The 11,305-nt window shown below is 38.0% G+C and overlaps 1 long non-coding RNA gene across 1 annotated transcript; it reads left to right on the top strand.

Moving 5' to 3' along the window:
• The first annotated feature begins 4,977 nt into the window (after nucleotides 1–4,977).
• Nucleotides 4,978–7,900, top strand: LOC106150307. Its single transcript, XR_001237042.1, has 3 exons — nucleotides 4,978–5,141; nucleotides 6,611–6,677; nucleotides 7,589–7,900. It is a non-coding gene; the product is annotated as an uncharacterized LOC106150307 (long non-coding RNA).
• Nucleotides 7,901–11,305: the final 3,405 nt, after the last annotated feature.

Raw genomic sequence — 11,305 nt, 5'->3', positions numbered from 1 at the left:
GGCAGCCCTCGGTATTTATAGCGTGTGGTAACAGCCTGATGGTATTTACCATGCAGCAACTGGTGGACAGTTGAGCTGAGGAATGATAAGCCCTTGTTCCAGAATTTTCTGCAGGAATTTGTTGCTCACAGCTCCACTGCAGCCCACAATCCATTGTGACCTGTGGTACACATTTGTGCAGACTCCGAACAGAGAGCGTGGCTTGTGGCCCTCCCCAGGGGCTTAAGCCCATTTGCACTATTGCTTTTCCTGCAGACAGCTCCAGTCTTCTTTCAGCTTCACAATAAAATTCCACTGAATTCACTTGGATGTAGCTTCCCAAGGAAGGTTTGAGACTGCTGAGAAGGTGGTCTACTCCAAAAGAGATGACTGTGGAAGCTCTCCTTTTATTGCTTCCCCACACTTTATTTCTCTTATCTGAGGTCTGAGCCTGGGGGACAAATGTTATTTTTGCTTTCTCTTCTCTCAACTAATCATTGGGAAGTAGTTTAAGAAGGACTAGATTTCCTTCTCCTTTCTTTTTTTTTGGTTTTTTTTTTTGGTTTTTCTCCGGTACTGGGAACCGAACTCACGACCTTGCGCTTGCCAGGCAGGCGCTTTTTGCCGCTGAGCTAAATCCCCAGCCCCCTCCTTCTCCTTTCTTAACTAGCTCTATCTCTATTACAGCACTTAACAAACTCCTGGTCCGGCACTTAACAAGTTTTCATCAAGCAGTGTGGAAGAAAATTACTGAGACAGAGACTAGTAAGATGATCATTTCCTTCCGTGTGGATGCCGTGGTTCCAGTGTCATACATGGCCCAGGGCATGATGTAGAAGCTATTATTCAATTAATGTCTGCAAATAAATTAAAACTACTCCTTATGAATTATGCCCAAAACAAAAACTATATATTCTTGAAGATGGTCTTTCCAGATGGAATATGCCAAATAACTAAACTCAATATGTCCAACAATTTATTTACCCGGGGAAAGAGTAGCTTTTCTTTGAAAGCGAAATATGTCAAAAGTAAAAACTTTTACATAAAATTTACTAAAGTATTTTGTAACACACAAAGACGAGTCTAAACATTCGCAGAATTTTATTGGAAAATATTAGGGCTTAAAATCTTATAATCTGAAGAGATACAAAACTAATTCAATGGCAACAAAATATACTAACTTACCATAGCAAAAAGCCCACAGTTTGCATACATGAAAAATTAACTAGCACTAAAAGGAGGCAATAATTCCTTCAGCTCTTCAATTTTTGCTGAAATTGTCAACTTTACTGCAAGTCCAGACTTCTCCCACACTGAACAAAAGCTAGAGATTTCAGTATTAAATTACTTGCTAACTCCATCGGAAGGTCCAGGTAGATTATAGGGCGGAGAAATTCCAACTTTGTATGATTTTAGATTTTCTGTAGTCACTAGAAGGGAATATTTTTGTTATTTAAGCTCCTTCACATAATATTAATGACTTCTTTATGATGTGTTGGAAAAAATGAGAATCGTTTCCTCATGTTTTTTCAAATTGCTGTTGAGGACTTTCTCCCTGTGTCTATTATACAGTTCTCTGCATGTACATATCTGCCTGAAAAACTCTGTTAAATAAAATCAGCTAACTCTGTTTAAAATAAACTATTGTTTAAAAGGACACTCTCAGTATCTTATGTCTGACTTGCTCTCTTTTCCTTTTGAACAATGAAAGCTGATGTGCGGGTACAATGCTCATGTGTTCTGTGGTTTTGATAAACTGACAGCTAATAGGGAGTTTTGAAAACTAACATTCAACTCCTTAAAAATACAAATTCAAATTTATAGTTTTTCTAAATCTTTAAATCCCACTTTAAATTTCTTTTACACCTTATCAATAGGACCAACAAAATCATTTTCAGTAGCCCTTTTAATTAGTGATTGATCAAATTTCTATTATCTTTATATCTTTTTACTTCTGAGTTATAGTTTATGCTAAAACAAATAAGATTTTGTGGGGCTGGAGATTTAGCTCAACAGCAAAGCCCCTGCCTGGTAAGTGCAGGGTCTTGAGTTCAATTCCTGGTACTGGAAGAAAAACAAAAACAAAAACAACAAAAAACAAACAAAATTTTGTTAAATATTTTAGTTATTTCTATTAAAATGCCCAATGAAACATATATATATTAAAGTTATTAGACCCTTTTTGCTATATGTATGAGGTTAGTAAGTGTACAATCTTTTAATGTACTATCAAGTTCTGTATTCCCCTTCTTAATGTATTTTAAACTTGGGGCTAGCAGCCCTAGTGTGTTAAATCTTTACAACGATTCACCACATTAAATAGCATTATTGCACAAGTCACAGAAGGGCCTTTTAAACTGTGACTTGAATCTCCTTTTTAATAGATACCTTTCTAAATTTGTGTGGTAATAAAGACCTACAAAAGAAATGGCCATACACAGGCCACTCACCTAATGCACATGTTGGAGATTTGAGTCAAGGTGAGGTATTCAGCAAGAGAGAGAGCCTCCTCTCATGCTCTGCAGCAGCAGGGGCTCTGTGAATCGTGGAGTTTCCGAGCATCACCCCCTTAACCGTATCCTTGCTTCATGGCCCGGTACTCCTTGCTCCTTCCACACTTCAACTCGGCAGCTGCACGGACACAGCAGCGCAAGTCAGGGTCCTACTGCCTGCTGAACGCTGCGCGCCTCTGGCTACCCTAATTCATGTGAGCGCCTTCCTGCCTCTAAAACAATGTTTAGTTCCATCCACTGCCTCTTCACACACGTCTGTCGTTCTTTCGGAGCCTGTTAGGTGTAGGACTTGACTGGGGCAGGCAGAATTTCCTATTCGGTTTTTCTTTTTACCTTTTCTCTCTCTGACAGGCCACACATTTTGAAGACATTAAATGTCATTAGGTTGGACTCTGCACATCTCTCATATTTGTGGTTCCATGGTTTTTATAACAAATTCACGCCGAGGAGAGTGGTACACAAAGATAGATAAGGTCATTCCCAACGCCAAGGCTGTCCTGAGCCCCTGCCTCCCCCAGGTACCTGTTCGCTGGGCTTCTTTTATCCTAGTTTGAATTCTCAGAAATTCTAACAGGCACCTAGTTCATCACAGTAGTTCATCTTAATCTTATCTTGAGATGGACTAGTTGAAATTCCTTATTTTTCTTTGTACTGTTAATGCAGGTATTATTTTTTTTTTAATCTCTTCTGACTATACATTTTCTTTAAGCTTTTGTGGAAAAAGAGTTTTAAGAGGAGGCATAAATGATTTAAAAAGTCCATTATTAGAATCTGGTACTGTTTGAGAGGGTTTAAAATAAAATTGTATAATTTAGTTATTAAGATATCTCAAAATTCTGTTCCCACTTTGGTTTTTTTTATTTAACACAGTTTTAACTTTTGAGAAGTGAGTTTTTATATTGTTCTTTAGAAGTATAATCCTTTAGGCAAAATATTTGTGAAGAGTATATCGCAACATTCTTTTGAAATGCAAAAAATGTAGATTCTCAAAACAGACTGTCTACTTTTGAATTATAATTTAATAACCTTCTTATCCTGTGTCCCTGGGAAAGTCATTAAGGATTCACTTTTTATCTATTAAAATTATCCACATCATAGATTATAAGTGGTAACTGGATGTATTTATGTCACAGAAATTGAATTTATAATTATATGTATATATATAATCTTACAGGAAAAACAATTTCAGTATATTAGTGTTATGGTTTGTGCCTAGATGTCCCCCCAAAGTGTCATGCAGCTTTAGATGGGTTTTTTAGAGGCAGTTAAATCTAGAATGTGGGATTGATTTGTAGCACTATGCTGGCACTAAGGGTGCTGGCATTAAGGGTGTGAGTGCTACACCCACCCTACGACGGGTAGCCTGCACACACTATAAGGGACAGAAAGAGGCTTATCCTACCTTCCCCACCTCTCTCTCTTTCTCTCTCTCACTGCTTTTGCTGTCTTCACCGCCATGAATGATTACCCCTCTGCCATGTGCCACCCTGCCTTGGAGCCTGACAATTATGGACTGAAACCTCCACAGACTGTGAGCTAAGTAAAGCTTCCCTCCTTTAGCTTTGGGTGTCAGGTATTCTGTCTCATCCAAGAGAAAAATAATTAAGACACTCAGGAAGATGTTAATGATAAAATACATTTTATTTGTATTTTACTTATAAACACATAGGCTCTTGTAGCCTAATCCTTAATAGAGAGTTGGAGAACCATAGGTAGCTTGATTGGAAAGGCTGTGAAGACTGTCTTGGAGAAAAGACACAAAAGTGTTAGTATGGAGATAAGGAAAATTCTAATGTGATACACTAGGAAGTTTTTAAACACTCAAAAGGCAGATATGTGTTTCAACTTTAAAAAAGATTGTACGATTAAAATGAATTTTAGTTATCAGACCATTGAGAAGGAAGCCAGTGAAACACATAATGAGAACAGCAGAAATCTGAGGACAGCGTCTTAAATGTGACAGTTAAGGAGGGTTAAAGTAAACCCAAACAGGGAATGTATATCCCAGGATAAATTACTTTCCTATTCTAGTTAATAAACTTTGTCTAAATTCTCTTTGCAATTCTGCAGACTTGAGGCAGGAAATCTATAAAGTGACTCCCAGAACTAGTAATAGAAATGAAACACAAAAATTTCAGTAGAATATTAAATTGTTATTGCATATATTAATAGGAAAGACATACCAAAATGCTTATTCATATGTGAATTCTTAAATAAATTGCATTGATTTCCAGGCAATCTTGCAAATTAACTAATTCCAAGTGGCACTTTTTTCTTTTATTCATATGCATAGACTCAAATACTGTGTATATAGACATACAAATGTTAAAAAGAAAAAAGCAATCTTCCCTGTATGGATTTCTAAATAGCCCGTGGAAGGGTTATTCTTCCATTCTAGGCCAAGTTATGAAATAAGATAAGCCTCAGTCACACATTTGACCTCCTCAGACTATAAGAAGCTACATCCCTCACTTAACGTTACTATTCAGAGAAATGTTTGATTTCTGAATTGTTGGACGCACATTTGTACGAGGATTCCATGGTTCAGCTACCAAAGAGACAAACACTCCTCCAGCCAAGCGCTTTCTCAATGCACTTCGGCGGAATTCTGACTCAGGGTGCACACCCTGAGTGATCTGATTCTCACTGGTGAGTAATAACAGCTGCCTAAATTCTGTATAATTCTTAGCTTGGGTAAAAACAGACCCCAATACTAGCTACAAGATTATCTTCCTGTAAATTTGTCTGTCACTTTACTGAATCATTCAAAACCCAGTGCAACAAAACTGTGAAGTTAGTTTTTCCATTCACTGGCTTTTTTATAAAAGAAATTAGACATTTGTCAAACCATTCTAAACCTAATCAAGGAAAAAATCTTAAATATGTTGACTGTGCTTTTATAGTTTTAAAAACACCATCTCTCCAAATATGTCTTCTTTTAGAGAAATTGGAGCCTACAAGGTTAATTTTACTTTGTCCAAGTAAAAAACATTAGCCAAGTAGAGGTATTCTAATTCCTACTAATAATAAAATCAAAGTTAATTACTCAATGTGATTTGTCACTATATTTGACTTTTGTAAGTGTAGTTTACATTATATAACTGACTCATTTGCTATGCAAATGTTTATTGAAGACCTAACACTGTGAAAGATGGTGAGAAAATTACAGAACCTATAAAGTTGTCCTTTTTTCCAAAAAGTTTTCAACAGTGTGCTGTCAAGAAAGAAGTGTGTGTATTTCCTTTTACTAAAATCTACTATCAAAATGATCTAGATCAAACAGCTTTATTTTCCAACATTCCTCACCAACACAGTATTGCACAATATCCATCCCACGTGAAGTTTGGATTTTGGAGCTTCTTGGACACATTCTTGCATATAGCATTTTTTTCCTTTTGAAATTTTAGACAAAACAAGGGTTTTACAATTATCTATATAGATTCGCATATCTAAAAGTTACTATCACACAGTCCTTAAGTATATTTAGGAAGCAGAAATCACAAACAGGAATAAAAACCTTTTCTATACAATATTTAAGGTTTTTTTTAATGAATAATTCACAGATGATTAATTCACCTAAGTTTCCCTATATAAATAAACTACTAGGCTTCCCAAGAGAGTATGGGGAAGCAGTATTTTGTGCTTTTGACAGGTAGATGACTTTTTAGTACAAGTTTATAACTCTACCACTATGGAATTTACACTTTTAAAATTCTGTTTTTTCTTGTAGCCACTGTGTGTCCTGGGACAGGCATCAAATGTACCTTTGAGCAGGATTTTCCACTTTCATACAGTTTGACACATGGCATTCTTAATTGGTTTTCCCCTGAAAGGCACCTTACTTTGAAATCCTTTTCCGCTCTGAATCATTTCCCCTATGTGCTTCATTTGTACGGAGCTCCCTTTGATGACGTAACCCATACATATGATTTCATTTTGTAAATGCCACCTAGGACTTGCTTCTCATCTACTTCTCTGGACAGTAGAAAAACAAGGCATGCGTTAGAGAAGTGGGAGCACCTTTTGGTCTGGGAGTACAGTCTCACTCTTACTGGTATTTAAAGCATATCCTATCTTCATGTGCTACTCACTAGTGTTATCTGTTCCTTTAAATGCAGCAAGAATTTGCAAGACAATCAAGAGATACCAGGGCTGGCTGCGCTTGACTCTGAAAAGAAGACTCAGGTAGCTGTCTTTTCTGTCTTACCCTTGCTAAACATAGGGGTTTGTGGAGCAGCAGCAAATTTAGCAACAATACTCTCCTGATTAACATTTCTGAATGTGGTACAAAGCTAGCATTCAGACTCCTTTGGGCATGAAGCATTTTCCTGGTATAATAACATAAGACACATGCTTCCTGTTCACAGATGCAGCATCAAATAGACCAGTGGATCTAATATTTTATTCTTGTTCAAGTGGCAGAACTCTGCCTGTAACACAAAAGGGATTTATTGGCATGGTGTTTACCTTTCCCTGCTTGACTGGCACCTCGGAAACTTCAGAAAGGCCGGAGGTTTTTGTAGCACGGTCATGTCCAACTTTGTTCACAGTCTGCTGGGTCTCCACCAGACCACACTCTGTCACAATGGGAAATGAGGTCATAAAGCTGTCACTCGCTCTGAGGACTCGACCTGTGAAAATGCAAGGGACTTTCTCCTTTTGTCAGGAAAAACGAGACCTGTGTGTCCACCCCAGCCCTACTACTAGCATATATAGCACACATCTACATAAATTTGGAAAGTTCTAACAGTTATTACTTTCAAATTTTATTAAGGTAGATTGCCCCTGTGGAAGGTAACTTTCTTGGAGTTGTGTAGTACATCCTCACCCACTACTTTAGAGTAACTTAGTCATATAATACTAATCACAATTATTAGTATTTTTAACTGTGAATGGTCTTTATTTTACATATTTTCACCTAGAGATTTTGAACAATTTTACCAATTTTACTGGCATTTCTAAATTCATCCTCTTTCGCTAGAGATATAGAGCAAGAAAGAGAAAGACAAGAGTGAAGAGTTAGTACTATCCTTTGTTTAGCTCTTTGAAGATCAACAAGCATTCACTTTAGACTTTGTTTGTCACTCCTCATACAGAACTGAGGAAAAAGAAATGAAAGAAGCAGGCATGGGAGAAAGTGATGCTACTCAGACACGTGGTGTGGAATGGAGAAGACAGAAATGGAAGAAGATGTGGCCTCTCTACTGCTAATGACAGATGGAAGCAGTTTTGCTCCTGTGTCTAAGCCCAGTGGAATGTTCTGATCATCTCCAGAGTACGTGTGCCTTCTACGATATCAGCCCGGACAAATTTCCCCACTGCTGTCACACTTGTTCAATTTCAGTTTCCTGAGTATCAAAGAAATTTGAAAATCCACAAATATATATATTTTTACAAGATGTAAGAAAGCTATTCATAGAGCCAAATTCGTTGCCATGAATTTGATGAAAACTTTTCTGAAACCCACAAAGAATGGTCCAGAACTGACTCTGCCACGCTTTAATTCTAAAACCATAGATCTGGCTGACCTAAATTGACCCAGTTATGTTTTTCCTGGCCAGAGCTTCAAATACTACTAGTTGCCTTGTGTTAAGGTTATTTCAAAAAACGTTGCTTGTCTTGTCACCCCCAACTTCAATTTTCCTTCATTTCCTAAGTGTTGCCATGAGCCTAGGCTGTCAGTTATAAAACTCATGGGACACTGGAGTCATAAACTGATTTTCTTCAGTTCTTTTAAAAACAGCGACCACTTGAAATTCTAATTGGTCCAGATTTTCAAACACAGTCCACTGTCCAACTTGGGTTTACATTTTCATTATGCCCTTCTTTTCCACTGCTCCTGCAACCTTAATAATTCCAACTTAACATCTGTTAAATGACTTTATGAAAAGTAGAAGATGGCACACACATATTCCCATGTAAAGTGCCCTGCTCTGACTACGAAGTAAAAAGCTTAGGGCAAATATTAGAGAATAAAGAATAGAAGATGATGTCCAACTTGGAAAGGAGTTACGAACAGAGGCACTTCCAGCTTCTCTTGCACTTGTGGTAGCATGAAGTTGCCTTCATCCTCTGTTCTACTATAGCAGAATGCATCGGGCTGCAGAACTGAGAGAGAACAGAAATTTACTTCCCACAGCTGTGGAGACTGGGGAGTCACGGGCTGAGTCACCGGCGAGGCCATGAAGTGGTGAGATTCTGGTCTCTGCTTCCAAAAGGGCCCTGAGCATGCTGTGTCCTCCTGAGGGTAAGAAAGCTGTGTCTCTGCACGGCCGAAGGTGGATAGGCAAAGGGGGCAGACTCCCCCGTGGGACCCTTTCAGAAAGGTGTCTGACCTCACCCCCAGCAGAGGAGCCCGCATCACTCCTCACTTCCGAGACTGCACCGCCCGGCACCATTGCACTGGGGGCTGGGTTTCTGTGTTGGTTTCTGGAGGGCACCAAAACACAGTAGCAATTTACCGCTGCATTATTCTTTTACTACTTCTCACGTGTCACTAACATTGACTCAATTTGTTCCCTACTTTCTAGAAGAGCAAGAACTTTAGGATCACCAAAGATTAGGAGCTTAAGTATTTCCTATGTGTTTCTGCATAACTAAAGTTTGCTAGCATAGGTTTACCTTTGGGTAACTTAAATGACTTTCCAGTACAAACCAAAGGTGAGCGGGGTTGTACATCTTAAAGATGCAGATATCATCGAAACAAAGGGTTGGGTCACCATGTACAGTTTTCAGGAAACACCGCCCTCTAGAGAGTCATTGTTTGATGATGACATCTGACACCAAGGCTCCTGTTTCAGGTATATCATGAAGTGATTACATAGACTTCATGAAGAGGTGTTCCTTTTTTATATCCAGGAATCTTCAATATAGACATCAGATCATTTCCTCGATTTTCACACCCAGAAATACGCACTGGAGATGTTAGCTTAGGACTTAAAGGGGGAGAGTGAGTTAGACTGCAGCAGTACAAACTACTTGAAATTCCAATTTATGGTCTCTCTTCCAAAGGAACATTTGTCCTTTACCACTGGGGGCCTTCATGAGCTTCACCTCTGGATGTAGTGTCTCTGCTCTCTGGCCATCTTTGGTTCCTCTTTCTCTTCTCTGCTGTTTCTTCTTCCTTTATCTCTAATTGGTTATTCTTAAAACTACTGTTTTCAAATGTTATGCATAGTAGATAAGCTTCACAGGTCAAATTAGAAAGTAAATTCCAGACACTTAGCAGCATAAAACCTTGGCTACTGTATCTTCCAAATTTCAACTTGAAATTTATTTTTCTGTCTTATTCCAAAGCTTCATTCTCTCTCAAAGGCTTCAGTTGCTTAAAAAATTTTAAAAAACATTTTTCATGCCTTAAGAGACAATATCAGATTAAAGAATGTCTGGTTTAATCTTTAAAATATGGAACTAAAGTATCTTAAAACTAGAAGAACAATCATGGATTGTGTAATAACATCCAATCTGTTCATAATACTTAAATCTAAGGAGAATAATTCAGGTGTGTGCAGGACACCCTTTCTGTAAAAGAAGATAAATGAAAATATTTCTTGAATCTCACCATGGTGGAAGACAGTACCGTTTACCACTGAAGGTGAAGAATAGCTTGCAAGATTGAACATGTAAGTTAAACAGAGCAAGGATTCAAAGAAACTCTGGTCTCACTCTAAATGACAGATCATGAGATGTGTGACTTTTGCAGGCAATCGACATCCGATGAGTGCTTCCTGAGTTACTAGTTTTACACTATTGCATGTCTCCCTTAAGCTGTTTTGTTCAGATGTATCCTGCTGCTATCTATAAAATACTTGAAGAAGGATGTGTTGAAACAGGTAATAAAATCAGAGACATGGAAATCTAATTAAATGAAAACAATATTACCAGAAATACAAGTATAGAAACACAGGCCAAAGAATGCTATACGACTCTAAATACTGACACAAATTGGTATTGAGCCTGTAACCTAGAAAAGTGATGAGAAATTCAATTAGTTAAAAATTCACACATTGCATCACTGAAAATGAAACAGATGCATTAGAGATATAAGGGTGTTCTGCTTTGTATAAAATTATTTTTATGATTAAAGCAGTGCACAGACAACTGAAAAACCTTCTGACAGTAGTTTGTGATGATCTCACACCTGTCATCATTTTGGGCACCATCCAGGAGGGGCACTGTCTGGGCAACCACACCTCTGAGGTACCAACATCTGCCGAAGTGCCTGTCATCTGCTAGGTGCCTGCTAGTCGTTCATTCAGTCACCGTTGTGGAAAGAGTTGGAAGTAACACTGCTGCAACACAATATAGCTACATGGAAATGCGTAAATATTCTGTATTTATTTTTACAATACCAAAAATATATTATGATATCATTTTGTGAGTATATTTTAATATCATATTGCAGTATAATAATAAATACCACTAATCCTATACATGTTAGACTACATCTTAATAAAATCTATCTATCATATGTCTCATAAATTTTAGACTCTTAATTTTGCCCTGTAAAGGCAAAGTGGGCCTTTTTTGTCTCTTTTTCAATTGAGACTCAGAACAGTAACAAAAAATACATGACAACACAGCACCAAAGGGGCATCAGTGTGGTGAATTCTGCCCAACACGTACCTGCGCACTATGGAAACAAGGACTGAGGGTTCAGTTGGGACAGGGAGGAGACCTTTGGGAGGGGTTAGGTCAGGATTTCCATTGCGAGCAGAAGGCCAGAGGGTGTCCTGGGGGGACTCTCCCTGGATATCAAAGCATGTGATATGTATCTTCTGGAATTCGGGAAACCAAGCACAGAGGTGGTTTAC

The sequence above is a fragment of the Chinchilla lanigera genome, unplaced genomic scaffold (genome assembly GCF_000276665.1).
Source record: "Chinchilla lanigera isolate Chin_1 unplaced genomic scaffold, ChiLan1.0 scaffold00070, whole genome shotgun sequence".
NCBI lineage: Eukaryota > Metazoa > Chordata > Mammalia > Rodentia > Chinchillidae > Chinchilla > Chinchilla lanigera.
This window is presented reverse-complemented; position numbering and strand designations above follow the sequence as displayed.